Genomic DNA, 12,546 nt, shown 5'->3' on the forward strand with positions numbered 1-12,546 from the left:
GCTGATTACATTCGCTGAGTGTTGTGACAACTGAAAACCTACATGTAGAAGATAAGTTACCTATTCTGTCACTTCATTTTAAGTCAAATAATTGTTATTAGTGTCAGTATTAGTACAGTAGATTTGTAGTAAAGTTTCAAGTCGGCATGTTGTAGCTCACTGGCTTCAATTCTCGGTACACAGCGAAGGAAGACTAAATTCTATCGCTAAAAACTTCTTTCACATATTCGTTTAATTTTTAGAAGGGAAATATAACTTTAGTTGAAAGGTGTTTGCAAGTAATAGTGATAGTTTTATAACTAAAAATGTTTGTTAGGGTGCATTTGAGGTGTGTGAAAATATGACATATCGCCGATCTGCCATTGAAATACTACTGGGAGTTGTTTGAGTGTTTCTAGTTATTGTTCTAAAACATCTTTCACATACACCTTTAATTTTTATGAGGGGAATATACCATCGGGTGAAAGGTGTTTGCAAGTAATAGTGACAGTTTTATAATTTTAAAAAAAATGTTAGGGTGTATTTGAGGTGTGTGAAAAATATGACATATCGCCGATCTGTTCTGATCCGCCATTGATGCTTGTGTTGCTTGAGCGTTATAGTTCTAAAACTTCTTTCTTTCTTGTTGATCTTAGTATTTGACAAAACTGGAAAGGTGTTTGCAAGGCTTTGTGATAGTTCTAAACTTTCTGTTCTTGAGGGGTCTGTGACAGTGTCAGTTAACATTGTGTTAATGTCAATGCCCATGTCATTCCACACATGCAATAAGATATCTGAATTAGTTACTAATGTAAAAAAATGTCTCAAAGTAATGGACAGCTGATGTTAACACATGTGTTCTACCGATAGTTTTGCGTTCTTTAACATGTTTGGGGAGGGATGGCCGTGGTGTATCATTATTCTTTCATTCATTCACATATGTTCTTTTTCTTTTGTTCGTTTTCTTAATTTCTTTCATTCATTCACATAAAATTCTTGCTCTTAATTCATTCATTCATTCATTGTAAAATTCCGACCTATACAATACACTGGCTGAAGTACTGTTAAACGCAGCCGAAGTTGCGCTGGGAACGAACCAAGTCACTGTGTGCGTTCGGGCATGACGAGGCACACGCTAATTAGTACAAATGGTAAAGAAAGCAAGCGAGTGACCTATCCCTGTTGTAGAGTATCCCTGGTTCAATGTATCCCTTTCAGATTCCCTTGACATTCATACATTTCTGAACGCGGCATAAACTTTTAAAGATTTACTCAAAACACCTTCAGATCTATAAATCAGAGAACCTAGCCGAAACTCCAATAGTGAACGCTCCATGCCTATGTACATGTATGTATTAGTAGTGACGGCCATTGATTCACTGGTTGCTGGCCGGATTACTGTTATTATATTCTGATCAGCATCATTGCCGTACACTCTACCAGACAGAAGTCAGTGGGGTTTCACGGCAGGGGACACGTCCCGTCAAGTTCTAGTCCCGAGGGTAGGGTGATCAAAGGCTCGGGTCCGGATGAAGGGCGTGGATAATGCCCTGTCGGATATGCGCCCCTAGGGATCCCGACAAATCATATTATCTTTAGTCAGGGTTAAGTTCTTAAGTTGGGATCTGGTTTATTGATCGCAGAGCATGTAACGTCTAATACAACGTCTTACAGATAGAAGGCGGTTTCAGGAACATTTATTCAACAGAAATATTCTCCCAATCAACGTCTTGCCTGGCTGTTCTGACGTGTCATCGCACCCAAAACGTGCTGCTCAAGTATCAAAGCTGGTTTGCCAATACCCAGACGAGGATTCCGCGACAACCTAAATGTAGGGCACTGAACGTGGTTGTCATTAGAACTGACTAAAATTTGGTCACACGGCGTGCCCTGGTAGGTTCAATACAGTGCAGGTGAAAGTCCTACTCAAAGTCCTTGGACCACATAAGTTTACTTTAGATCCAACCCTTTAAACAATGCAAAATACCTTAATGAAGCAAGTCAAGATTTTTCTCAGGATCAAAATCTGAGTCTCCCATCTCACTGAGGCATCTTTTCAATTCAAATGGAGAAATGTGTTTCCATCAAAATCGTATATTTTCAGAGACAACGGGTTTGTGTAAGGTGGTCACCTTAATTTCATTGATCACTTAATGCGTAAGTCACATTATATATTTTTCCTTGAGATATATTGATACCAAAACGTACACAAAGAGGGAAATTTTAAACAAATTATTATATAGATTTATATTTCAGATCATTTGCCCAATGTTTTCGTACTGAAGCATGTATTTCAGCATCATGTCCACAGAAACTGAAGGAATTTAAAAAGAAGATATTACGGATGATGTGTATTCCAACGCTCAGACAATGTGGCTACCACTCAAGGAGCTTCATACTTCAGTTAACGCACACAATGTGATCGTCTTATATTACATAAACAGTAGGGGCACTGACAGAGCGTTGTCGTGAATGCCTCTGTTCACAATGTGCCACTATTTTCTATCCAGCTACCGTAAAATGACACTTATTGCTTCCAAATCTTCCAACACTGACTTCATTTCTCGAGCCGTCCTTATCGGTGGCTGATGTGTTTTCCCGTGTGGGCAATGCCTCGGTGTTCATCAAGACCAATGTTTTATTCGGGTTATCTTATGCCAGTACTTGGTACTGGTATTCTAGTGGGCCGAAGCGTGACACGTCGCTGTTGTGAGTTGCGTCCCTTCATTGGGAAAGAACCCGCTGAACGCGGGTTCGAATCCTTGTCGCTACTTGATTTTGAATGTTGGAACGTTAGCACAATGGCTGTCGATGTGGTGAGAAACGCCCTATCCTTGCATTTAATTTATTAAACGCTACCTCCCCCATTAAGGAGCAATAACTGAAATAAGGTCCAAAGTGCAATTCCCGCGTATTTAAATCGTTCACTCATCATGTCGAAGACCCGAGATAGATTCCTCACATGGGTACATAGCTTATAGCCCAATCTGCCATCCGGATCCCCTACCGTGATCGTGGCGGTGGGGTAGCCTTGGGGTTAAAGCGTCCGCTCGTCACACCGAAGACCCGGTTTCGATTCCCCACATGGGTACAATGTGTGAAGCCCATTTCTGGTGTCCGCCGCCGTGATATTGCTGGAATATTGCTAAAAGCGGCGTAAAACTAATCTCACTCACTGACACTCACTCCTACCGTGATATCACTGGAGTATTGTTATACGCCCTCTGAAAGCATACTTTTTTTATTATTATTATTGGATATTTATATAGCGCACATATCCACGCACTAGTGCATGCTCAAGGCGCTGGTAGTTTTTCCCTCGATCATTGGATGTCAATCTCAACGGCACATCTTATTATCAATCTCAACTCCCTGGGGATCATACAACCCTTGCTGCCTACTAAGCGCACCGAGTTAATGTTGCTTTCCGATCCTTACGAGGTATCATTTACAGCTGGTTGAACTGGGACACATAGTCACAGTACTTTGTCCAAGTTTACTGCACGTTGCTGTACCTGCAACTAGGTGTTTGCACGTATTCATGTGGCCACCATCTGGTCATATACCAACGGATTCGTGGGTTCTTTTAAGTGCACAGGGTTGTGTACTGTACTCTAGGGGTTGTGACAACACTCAAAGAGTCTGCACACAAAGTTGACTCCAAGGTTTTTACACCCGGTCACAGGTGAGCTCGATCCCGGCACTCGCTGGATCACTAGCCTGGCGCTTTAGCCAGCTCGCCCAGCTCGCCCAGCTCGCCCACCATGCCGCCCCCACCCACACACACACACACACACTCACTTGACGAAGGTCTTTGATACACGACGGCCATTCATACTATAGTGCTGCACGTATTAAGTGAGACCAAGTTCCCCTGTGAGATAGGATAGTCTTTCCCCCAGGTACTGATTAGAACGACAACATTTATACAATGTAGACACCTCCAAGAGAGCTGAGGATGGAAATCATGTACAGACTGATCCACCTGTCGGCGTAAACACGGGGCGCTTTGATCCTGCTTTAGGGTTTCAAGTTATATAATATTGTATATTAATACTTACAAAGCTTCCATATTTTCATAAATCTAAAAACCATGTAAATTCAGACGATTATCCAGATTAACTGGGAAGAAATATGAGAATAATATGGATAAGGTTGAATTTAAAATAAACAAAGTTAGCCTGAATTTTGAGTATGGACAGAAACGAACGTAATGTTTCAATTTCTGACCAAACTATTAGGATATAAGCACTTCCTATAACGACGGGTTTTATAGAGGCACAGAAACAAATGCTGGACTTAATTGGTCGGGTGGTTAAACTCAGCGACTCGTTTGATTACACTATATAGAATCCTGATAGCTTTGAACATTCCTCGTCGTTCTTCGCAATATCAGTCACTGGATTGTTTGGTCCAGACCGGTCGCTGTCATAAATCTGGACATTTCCCAGAGCAGAGTCAATAAACACTAACAAAACCAAGCATTCTAGATCGGTTCATGTTTCACAGTGTGATCTCTTGTAAACTTGACCTTTCACATAAGTTTAGATCTTTATAGATTTCTTCATACATCTTTACATTATTAACTAAGTTTCTTAGGTTTTGTGAAAAGTATTGATATCTTAAATTTAAAGAAAAGAAACAACACAAATAAGAAAAAAAATATGTTTTAGAAGCGAAAATTGCTAGCGGACATAAAGCCAATATTTATTAAGCCATGTCTTATTCAATCTCTGTATTACAGCAGTCTTAAAGTAAGTTGTTGATTGACATCCCTGTATCATTTCTCAAGCTCGCTCTCACAACCAGCGTCTGTTAAATTCCAAAAACTGTTGCAATAGAAATCCTGCTCTCTTACCATTAAAGCCATTACTCTTTATGAAAACAATATTGGGCGTTGTAATCCGCCTGCAGCATCCCTCGGGCATATCATTTCCAATGAGTTGAACATCGGGATTATTCTACACCGTGATCGCGTCCTCCAAGTTTCCCTGAACGATTTCTGAAGGAGAACTAAGAATCACTCTATCATCTTGTGTCAGCTGTAAAGACGCATATCGGTCTGAGTCATTATTATATAAATCATCGTACTTTGGCTGAAGTGCGTGAGGACGGTTTGACGGGAAGTACAGTAATAGCGTAGCTGTGTACACGTGATGATCACAAGTTCCAGGTTGTACAGACCCCTGATGATCACTTGTTGATTGATTGATTGATTGATTGGTTGATTCTTGCTTAACGCCGCACCCAGCAATATTCCAGCTATATGGCGGCGGTCTGTAAATTATCGAGTCTGGACCAGACAATCCAGTAATCTACAGCATGAGCATCGATCTAAGCGATTTGGATACCATGACATGTGCCAACCAAGCCAGCGAGCCTGACCTCCCGATCCGTTAGTCGCCTCTTACAACAAGCATGGGTTGCATGAGTCGTATACTGTGATTACTGAGTGAGTGAGTGAGTGAGTGAGTGAGCGAGCGATTGTTTTTTTTATGTTGCCAAGCAATAATCAGCAATATCAAGAAACAAGGCCGGACAGATTGGGTTTACATATTGTAATCATTTCATTAATCGAAGCCGAGTTATCAAAGACACGAGCGAACATATCATGACCGTCAGGCTGCTCCACTAGCTCCACTACCAAAGGGTCACCCGTAGCCGAAATAATGATTATTTATAATTCACGTGTATGGATGTTGCTGCATTATCAGCATTATTCAAGCTATATAACCCGTCGAGGCTGACCCAAACACATGCGTTGGTGTTCGCGTCGCTGAAACCACGTCGATGCAACGTTACAATTTTAAGTGTGAGTGTCCGCACACGCAACCACAAATGTCATCAGACCACGATGACGTGCGGTCAGCCGAGCCTTACCACAGGGATGTAACGTTTGGATTGAAATAATGGTTCTAATTAAAATATACACTTTGCCCTTTTCTTGTCAGAAATCAATCTCTAATTATAAGCATCTTCTCCCATTTCACAACACTTCACGCAGCGCTTCTATATATTCTGGCGTAGTTTAATGAAAAAGTCCATGCAGTAACGGACGTGAATGTTAATTAACATTGCGTAAACTACAAAGGTACATTGATAAGAGGTCTCTTGCCCAGATCTAGTTAAAATGTCACATTGTATTACATTTTCGAAAAAGTGCAAATCCATTAATTAATCCCCACTTCACTCACTCGCTAGGCTGCAGGTTGATCTCCCTTCCAGAACAGGCCTGGATGTTGTGAATATAACCCTGTATCAGTAAGAGAAACAACGCTGAGACAGTGCATAAGCGACGAAAATGATTACTGTAAATTGTCATGAAAATGTCATAAATTCATGCAATTCAGTTTATATATATTTAACTTTAGTCAACTGGCATACGGTAGGATAGGTTAAAGGTCGTTAAAGGTTAACGGTTTGCTGGTCGTGACGAAGACTTGGGGTCGAATCCCCTATGTGGACATAGTGGTGGCCTGGTTAACTGTGTTCAGGCGTACCAAGGAGGTGTGGATAGTTCTTGAGAGATCCAATTTGATGGAAAACCTACAAGCAAACAATATTTTGTGTATCAAGTTTTATTTAATGGGATTTATTTGATAGATTTACACAAGCGCAGAATCATTTCAGCGTGTTGTCTCTGTTCTGTTATTGCGATCCCTGAGCCATGTGAGGTATTCAGGTGGTACGTTGTTCGAAATAATTTCACTTGAATAGTGACGAGAATGAAAGTGTTAGTTTCTTTGTTCAAATTCTTTTCATCATACTTACGTTGATAAATATTTTTAAAAGTGTTGTATTGTACATTTGATTTGGCGAACAAAGGGCGTGCCACCATGCTGATGCAACAGATCAATAACTTTGTTGCTGTGTTGAGAAGGTCCTGGGGTACTGGGGCAGAGTACACGTGATAAGACCGCAGATTGTGCCGTCACCGTCAAGTATATTTTTTGAAATTATCAAAATGATTATTTCCTTGTTTGAATATATTGAGTTTTACAAACTATCAACATATTGTAATGTCAATTAACGAAACACTACTTATCATAACGACCGGTGAAGATCCCGGTTAGAATTAGTCTTCAACAACCCACACTTGTCGTAAGCATGGCATCGGGTGGTCAGGTTTCCCGACTTGGTTGATGCGTGTGATTGTATCCCAACTGAGTAATCTATGCTCATGATGTCAATCATTGCATTGTCTGGTCCATTATTTACACCCACTAAGCCGCAGGGGATGTTCCTTCTCAGGTGACGAGAAAATCCTGTAATAATCTATTACTCACAGCGATACAAATGACTCTTCAGACATAAATGGTGGTGTGTTTTAAATACAATTATTCCACGATTCAGCAAAACTGAGTCTTGTAAATGTACAGTAACGCTGAGCTGTATTCACGTTGTTACTTTGTATGAAAGTATTACAACTGCTAGGACACACTTGTATGATTATGAAACAATGCGCATAGTCGGTATTTAAGGGGGCGGTGGGGTAGTCTAGTGGTTAAAGCGTTGGCTCGTCACGCCGAAGACCCGGGTTCGAATCCCCACATGGGTGCAATGAGTGAAGCCCATTTCTGGTGTCCCCCGCCGTGATATTGCTGGAATATTGCTAAAAGCGGCGTAAAAACAAACTCAGTCAGTCAGTCGGTATTTAAGTGAATAAGTGAATGAATAGCATTACCGTTTTAGGCCGCTTTCAGCAATATTGCGGCAATATCACGTAGGAGGACGCCAGAAATGGGCTTCCTACATTGTACCCATGAATCGATCCCTGGTCTTAGGTGTGACGAGTCAGACTTCAAGAAACGTGAAAGACGTGAGGTTGTGTAGGCTCAACCATCCACATAAGGTTGTTCCGATTTGCTGTTTTGAGCAACCACGTCAGACTATTCGACATTAGGGCTGTTTATATATTAGTATTTAACTAGACAATGCAGCTGTGCATCGCATTTGCTTCCTCGCCTGCAGACAACAGTTCTCCTCTGCAAATCTTTCTAAATTTTGAGCAGTATCTAACAATGAAGACGGCCCGAGTTGTCACCCTTACATAGCGTTGAACAAAGCCGATTTTGTGCGCTAAGTCCCAAGGGGATACAATCGTTGTGGCGAAATAAAGGAAAGAATAACCGAGTGTGGTTTAGTCTGTAATATGATAAATGAAACCTTGCAGAAATCAGACTGGCGTCAAATATTTAAGCTTGTAATGATTACCCTATCCTGATTCAATTCAAACAGAGCCTACTACACGAATTTATCTATGTTTATCTTGTTTGTTTCTAAGAAATTATACCTATCTTCATACCCTACCTGAAACTGGTTGTGCAATAAAGGGTTTATTTCAGAATTATGCACAATGATTCTCAATTATTCAAATATGTGTTTCACTGTTACCACTCTGGTGGAGTCCCGTGGGTGCTAACACACCCGTCCTCTGGCCCCTATAAAATACTGTCGACTTTCGTACTCGTCTGTACTTGTCTTCCATTCGTTAGAAGGTAGGTACATAGCCAAGTAATGAAGCATTCGTTTGTCCCGCTGACAACCAGGGTTTGATGATTGATTCCACACATGGTTACGTTATGTGAAGCGCTTTTCTGTTGTCCCGATATTGCTGCAGTAGGGGCGGTGGGGTAGCCTAGTGGTTAAAGCGTTGGCTCGTCACGCCGAAGACCCGGGTTCGAATCCCCACATGGGTACAATGTGTGAAGCCCATTTCTGGTGTCCCCCGCCGTGATGTTGCTGGAATATTGCTAAAAGCGGCGTAAAACCAAACTCAGTCAGTCAGTATTGCTGCTATATTGCGCAAAGCGACGTGATAAGACTACAAAAAGTTTTTCAACCGTTTCAACTTAGTTGAAGCTAGTTGAAATTCAGCAGAAACATTGAACGAACCAAATACAACTACCTGTATGCCAGAACTAAACTTTAAGGCAAACTCCGTGAAGAAAAACGTTAGATTTGGCCTAGAATAAGACGACTTAGGAGATCGGGGGGTTATTCTCGGTGACTTTCATTTGGCTGATGCATGTCATCGTATCGCAAATGCGTCGATCGAAGCTCATGATGTCAATCACTGGATTGTCTGTCCAGAATACATTATTTACAGACGGCCGTCGTATAACAACAATACGTGTGTCACGGTCGTCACTGGGAGTCGACGGATTGGGAAATACAGTTCATTGTTTATTATATTCCAACTTTATCAATGCACCCTGGCCCCGCCGGGGATTCCGGGTCGGACTTTGATCCAAACAATGTATGCTGGACGAAAGGCGCGATTTAAATGAGTCGCCGACTAGGGGCATAGCGTGTGCTATAGACTAACATCTAGTCCCTGAAACTTATTTTGCAGAAAAAACCAGACTGAGTTTATAAATTAAAATAGTGAGTTTAGTTTTTCGCCGCTTTTAGCAGTATTCCAGCAATATCACGGCGGGGAACACTAGAAATGGGCTTCACACATTGTACCCATGTGGGGAATCGAACCGGGTCTTCGGCGTGACGAGCGAACGTTTTAACCACTAAGCTACCCCACCACCCCATAAATTAAAATAATATACAATAATTAGGAGAACAGAGATTTTCTTCAATTTCAGAGACTGTGGTAGTCTAGACTGGCCACACATTCTAGACTGGCCACACATTCTAGACTTTCATGGGTTGCACAGGGTATATTTATTTCAGGGTCTCTACAACAGACTATGTGTCCTCGTACCCGGCCACGTGTATCGTCGCTCACAATATCAATCACTGGACTGTCCGGTCCGGACTTCATTAATCACAAGGCCCCCGCCTTATAGCTGGATTATTTTTGCTGAGTGCTGCTTAGATAACATATACGCACGCTTGAGCACACAAGCGCGCACCCACGTACGTTCGCACCCACGCACACCATCCTGCACATAATCGGTTCTGGACCATGCAGTCCATATGCTGGTGATATGAGCAACGTCTCATGCGACTAATATGGTGACACGAACCCGATCCTGCCTACTAACCCATGATCTTACGACAAACATCTATAGCATGGTCCCCAAGAGGTATGCATGTTCACCGTCTCGCCCACTACGCCAGCTAGTACTGTTAAGGGATCTCCGACTGACAATCCCTACCCCCATTCCACCAGACTTCAACACAGGCAGGTCTGACTGATGCAATATCCTTCTGTTTGAGGTCCCGGGATAGAACGGGTCCCAGTGCTTCCAGTCAAGCACAATGATTTAAATGAGAATCAGGTGGATCCAACTGTACACCTGTAGGTGTCCTAAAACCGTATGGACAGCTGCTCATGCTATTGTCCCCTCGTTTGCCTGCCCCAGATTCAGGTACATACACTATGCTCGGATAAAGCATGACCATCTCTGACTGGGACGAAAGTCTCTTCTCCGCACCGTTAACATCCGGGTAAGAGTTGGTCTTCAGCAGCCAAAGCTTGTCGTAGGATCTACAGTGTGGCGGTGGAGAATACGTAGCCGTGTTTCAAAAGACTTTTCTAGTCTATGCATTAAGTCGGGTTCGATTCCCTACATTGGTAAAATGAGTGAAGTCCATTTTGGATGTCCCTCGTCGTGATATTGCGGGGATGTTTCTGAAAGCTGCGTAAAACCACCTTCCCTCACATGAAAACCGTAACTCACGTGAAGGGTGCTGAGACGCGCTGACCTGGTTTATGCATGTCATCGTATCTCAGATGTGTAGCTCGATGCTCATGATGTCACTCACTGGTTTGTCTGGCCCAGATTCGATTATCTACAAACCGCCGTCATACAGCTGGAATATTGCCGAGTGCGCGGTAAAGCAACAAACACAATTCACTCGTCTTCTGTAGGAGGCAGATGCGACTGACCCCACTGAGGAGATTCACAAGGAGAACACGACATACACACACGATAGTGAGACAGTTTATTGCACAGATAAAGACTTCAGGTACAGTATATTTGTATTTCTGACAGCACGTTTGGCATTCAGTTTGATGAGTCAAGTTCCTATCCATACATTCCAAATCAAAGGATTAGACCTTGCCATGTTTGAAATTGGAACTTTTACCTTAGTGTTAGGGACTAATCATTTGGTACAGGGGTGGGGTGGTATGACATATGTTACATGAAATGCTGGGAAGGCGGGTGGGGGGTCGGCAAAATATGATACATGTATTGTCCTGAGACCAATCTGACCGCCCCGCCCGTAAAATATTGACCAGGGCTTAGATTTTCGAAGCTCTCTTAGAGCTAAGATAGTCGTAAGTGCCATACATTAAAATTAACTTACGACTATCTTAGCGCTAAGAGAGCTTCGAAAATCTAGGCCAAGTCCCTCAACATTAAGAGCACTGGTCGCAAGATTAATTTACAGAAAGTTTTTTTAATTTCTTGAATCAAACTTGCAGAGAATACCACTTTCCATTGGCCTCGTCTCTTTCACGACAAATGTACATACGTAACTGAAAGTATGCCATGTGATGTGACGAGATGTCGGGATTAACCGACATCAGATGAATGTAGCTCGCTACATGATATGCAATAATAGTAGAGGTATTAAATATTGCACAAGTATGTGCACAACGTTTGATTCATGAACACCGCCCATGCATATACTCTAGTGTATGTCGGCCATCCTTGGTTATGCGATGAAGGAGGCCCGTTACCAAACGTAAGGCAATCGGAACATACAGTTGTGATTTAACATAACTCGGGTGTAAATTTCCACAACTGTTGAGAAAAACATATAGTGTCTCTTAACAGAAGGCTAAATGAAGTATTTACAATGGAAACTATGGTGTATTTTTTCACCTGCGTTTGAAATATGAGATTTCTCACGACTTGTGTTGTAAAATTCACTTTGGTGGAAACATGCGTAGGTTGTAACATTTCATGGAATAAAAAATAATCTAAATAATAAAGAAAACATGTAAATCAAATATCAATATTGTAACTGATTGATGATACTGCAGCTCATTCTCATTTAAGAATCAAATATCAAATATTTGTGTCCCCTCCCCACTTACCCTCCACCTCTATCTCACCCCACCCCCACCCCCATGTGACTGTTGACTGTAAGAATCGAGAGCACTACCGAACGACGGTATCACCCCTCACCGTACATTGAAAACGCGTTAATAATTACTTATAGGCCGAAGCGCCCGTAAAATAGACGGCCACTTCAACAGGTTGTCAACGACAGTTTAAATAGAAGCCATAATCAAAACAACTGCTATGAACACGTACTTCATTACACACACGACAATGCCATGCCTTTCATTTGTTTAAATCTTTCCAAATAACATTACTGTTATCTTTCTGTTTCATTAAATTAAATTTTATCACCTTATCACACCAACAGGAAATGATAACATCTGTCATACACGATGCTAATAAATATATGATGATGTACATGTCTGAGCATGTACAATAAACAAATAGGTCTTCATCTCACAGGCTCTCACAACGGTGCAATCGCATAGACAAACACGCTATGACGTCATCGGCAATTTTCTTTGGTATAAAGGACAAATATTATCAAAACATTTGGAATTATATTTGCGTTTTGAAAAGCTTCCAAGCATAA

Source organism: Haliotis rubra, unplaced genomic scaffold, assembly GCF_003918875.1.
Source record: "Haliotis rubra isolate DU_JTF1 unplaced genomic scaffold, ASM391887v1 Scf48, whole genome shotgun sequence".
NCBI classification, from domain to species: domain Eukaryota; kingdom Metazoa; phylum Mollusca; class Gastropoda; order Lepetellida; family Haliotidae; genus Haliotis; species Haliotis rubra.